General features: G+C 31.0%; 1 long non-coding RNA gene across 1 annotated transcript; it reads right to left on the bottom strand.

The window, feature by feature from the left end:
• Positions 1-129: 129 nt before the first annotated feature.
• Positions 130-800, bottom strand: LOC109582118 (uncharacterized). Its single transcript, XR_002184918.1, has 2 exons — positions 295-800; positions 130-241 (listed from the first exon to the last, which is right to left on the bottom strand). It is a non-coding gene; the product is annotated as an uncharacterized LOC109582118 (long non-coding RNA).
• Positions 801-4,133: the final 3,333 nt, after the last annotated feature.

The raw sequence follows: 4,133 nt of genomic DNA, 5'->3' as shown, positions 1-4,133 counted from the left end.
ATCCAGTTGTAACTGCTCCTTTGATATTCTTATACCTACCTCTTTGCATGATCAATTGCCTTTTCCATATCATCTTCATTCATTTTAATTTTATTTTTTTGTCTCTCATGTAATGACGCACTATCAGCATATGGTTTTATCATACATAATAATTTATTATTGTTATAAAAGTCTAATGCATTTAGTAGTAGCTACTAAAAGTATCCTTCGTGTTTCTTACTGCTAAAATCAGCTCTCTCACCTGTAAATTGAGACAAAATTCAATAACCACACTAAAGTATCATATCTATTTACCCATGTTTTTCTCCCGCGTTTCGTTGATTTATACATCATCTTTGGTGCCATTCTATAGCTTGATCCATCCTAGATCCACTGGTACCAGTTTTGGGTCTTAAAACTCCATGGTTCCCAAGTTATAAGCCTAGAAAGAACATCCCCTAGGCGGGGCTATTCCGTGCGACTACACGTGTTTTACCATTGGTGTATTAAAGAAACGGAATAGCCCCGGAATGAAATAGCCCCGGTTGACTATATATGAAGGGATTTATATTTATAATTGGTTAGACTAATATCAATTTTGTGTAAAGATATTATACATGTATGTTAAAAGTGTCCTAGGCATTGATAGATTGCTTTAATTATGTATTTATGTATGTGTTAATGAGCTCCTTCACCTTACTGCACAAATACATGTACATGTAGTGACTTACAAGTTTATCTGAATATGAAAGCGAGATAAGAGGGAGAAAGAGAGGGATCTGAGGGGGGAGAGAGACTGAGAGAGAAACAAAGGGATCGAGTTTTTGGTACAAGGATGCACATACATGTACATGTTACATGCTTTGAATTGCTACATCTGTTACAATTATTGATTGTTGGTTCTGACCACAAACTGCCTAATTGAAGTGTATGTTTTACCTTATACCTTAAAATGAAGATACACTCTTAGATATGTACTTGTTGTGTCATATATACCATATCGTATAGTGAAAATTTTAGAGGGGATTAAATTTCGCAAATTAGGCGTTTTGATAGCAATCGCCAAAATAAAAATCCGCCATTGTGAGCCATTATAAGCATACTCAATTGAATGGCACATGGCCACAAATTAGCCAAATTAAAAATTGCCAATCACCAAAATTTAGCAATTTGCCAAGTTTTAGTCCCTCCAAAAATTTCCTGCTATACAGTATATCCTGCACTTATATAGTCATGCTATCATTTCCCTTTAATGATTATACTGCAAACTGGATTTGTATACATGTGTATGTATTTCTGATTGTATATGTATGTGGTTGTGTGTATTTCTGATTGTATATGTATGTGGTTGTGTGTATTTCTGAATGTATATGTATGTGTTTATGTATTTCTCATTGCATATGTATGTGTTTGTGTATTTCAGATTGTATATGTATGTGTTTGTGTATTTCTAATTGTATATGTATGTGCTTATGTATTTCTGATTGTATATATATGTGGTTGTGTATTTCTGATTGTATATGTATGTGTTTATGTATTTCTAATTGTATATGTATGTGTTTGTGTATTTCTAATTGTATATGTATGTGTTTGTGTATTTCTGATGGTATATGTATGTGTTTATGTATTTCTAATTGTATATGTATGTGTTTGTGTATTTCTAATTGTATATGTATGTGTTTGTGTATTTCTAATTGTATATGTAAGTGTTTGTGTATTTCTAATTGTATATGTATGTGTTTATGTATTTCTAATTGTATATGTATGTGTTTATCTATTTCTGATTGTATATGTTTGTGGTTGTGTATTTCTGACTGTATATGTATGTGCCACTATGTGATTGTGTTTTTTTGATGGTATATGCTTGTGTTTATGTATTTCTGAATGTATATGTATGTGTTTATGTATTTCTAATTGTATATGTATGTTTTTATGTATTTCTAATTGTATATGTATGTGTTTATGTATTTCTGATTGTATATGTTTGTGGTTGTGTATTTCTGACTGTATATGTATGTGCCACTATGTGATTGTGTATTTTTGATTGTAAATGCTTGTGTTTATGTATTTCTGATTGTATATGTATGTGTTTATATATTTCTATTTGTATATGTGTGTGTTTATGTATTTCTGATTGTATATGCATGTTGTTGTGTATTTTTGATTGTATATGCTTGTGTTTATGTATTTCTGATTGTATATATATGTGTTTATGTATTTCTGATTGTATTTGTATGTGTTTATGTATTTCTAATTGTATATGTATGTGTTTATCTATTTCTGATTGTATATGTATGAGGTTGTGTATTTCTGATTCTATATGTATGTGTTTATGTATTTCTGATTGTATATGTATGTGGTTGTGTATTTTTGATTTTTATGCTTGTGTTTATGTATTTCTGATTGTATATGTATGTGGTTGTGTGTATTTCTGATTGTATAAGTATATGTTTATGTTTTTCTAATTGTATATGTATGTGTTTGTGTATTTCTGATTGTATATGTATGTGGTTGTGTATTTCTGATTCTATATGTATGTGGTTGTGTATTTCTAATTGTATATGTATGTGGTTGTGTATTTCTGATTGTATATGTATGTGGTTGTGTATTTCTAATTGTCTATGTATGTGGTTGTGTATTTGTGTTTGCTTTTATATTTGTGTTTGTGGTGGCATACACACATACATTTAGAAATATTTGGGTTGTACTTGTTCTTTATGAGTAATCAGGAAATGGGATTATAATATATGACATATGCACTACATGCACATGTACTCCATCCTCTCTGTGTTGTTCTTTATGTCTCAATACATAGGATGAAGAGATCTTAATACTGAAAGAGAAGCAATTATTGAATATTATCAGTTCTCCACTCATGTCCAGAAAAATAAAGAGGGATCAGGAACTTCAAATGCCACTGCCATCAATAATTAATAAGGTTAACTGTTATATTAGCATAATTATTTTAATATTTAGTCATACCCATTGCACTACACGTGTCCTGCATCCTAACCATTTTGGGTATATCTCTTACATTGTCTGTATCTGTGCCTGCCTATCTTAATCTCTCCCTCCCTCTCTTCCTCCTTCCTTGCCTCCCTCCTTATCCCTGCTATGAATCCTACTGTAATGTACATGTACAAGGATAATGAAGCCAATTGTTCTTGCCCTTAATCCTTAATTGACTGAATTAAAAATATTCAATCCTCTATCTTTTAATGCACCTTTAATACATGATGCGTACAACTGTTGCATGTATAAAAATGCTCTCCATCTCTCTTGTACATTACATTCTCTCACCCCTTCTCTCTCTTTTTCTCTCCTATATTCATTCATGTAAGGCTTTTTATAGCTCTGTTCATGTATGATATCATGCACATAACTACATGTACATGCTACATTTAATAATACATCACACAGCTATATGCATAATCTTACAATTGTAAGATTATGCATATTATTGTACTAGCATGTATATGCTTTTATTTCATAATTGTCTTATAATTGTACAATTATACAATGTACATTTACCAGTACATGTATCATGAATTTTAGTTGTTTTTAGAATATTTGGTAGTTTATTTTGTGGCTGGATCCTTATTAAAACAGTTACATTGTATGGTTTGCTGTCTAGAGCAGTTTGAACATGGGCAATACTCCCATGCCAGCATCCTTTTTGTCTTAGATATATTAGATACATGTATATTAAATCTTACTATGATGTTTTATGTGGCTATACTGTACCATTTCTCAGATATGAAAGTAGTTTCCTTATTGATAGGGAACATATAACCATATGGCAGGGCCAATGTAAGTGTGTTTATTTCTCAAGTGTCATACTTGTACAAACATATATCTGCTTTTATGATCAATGCTTTCTCAGAAGCTTCTTTTCCAGCCAGCCTATAGTACTCTACAGCTACATGTAGTATACATTGATTCTGAGTGTAATCTATTTCTTTTGGTGAAGGTGTGAAGCAATCCTTGAACTCATTTGTCATTTTTGCATTTCATTGTTTCTTTTCATTAGTTTTACATATCACAATCATTTCAAATGTTATCATGCATGTACATGTATATTCCTGTTTTATGATCAATCCTTTCTCACAATAAAATGAATTATAAGTTGCCATAGTAACTTTTTTATTGGTAAT

Source organism: Amphimedon queenslandica, unplaced genomic scaffold (assembly GCF_000090795.2).
Source record: "Amphimedon queenslandica unplaced genomic scaffold, v1.1 AMPQUscaffold_13400, whole genome shotgun sequence".
NCBI classification, from domain to species: domain Eukaryota; kingdom Metazoa; phylum Porifera; class Demospongiae; order Haplosclerida; family Niphatidae; genus Amphimedon; species Amphimedon queenslandica.
Note: the sequence above shows the minus strand (reverse complement) of the source record. Positions and strands in the feature narration are given on the sequence as shown.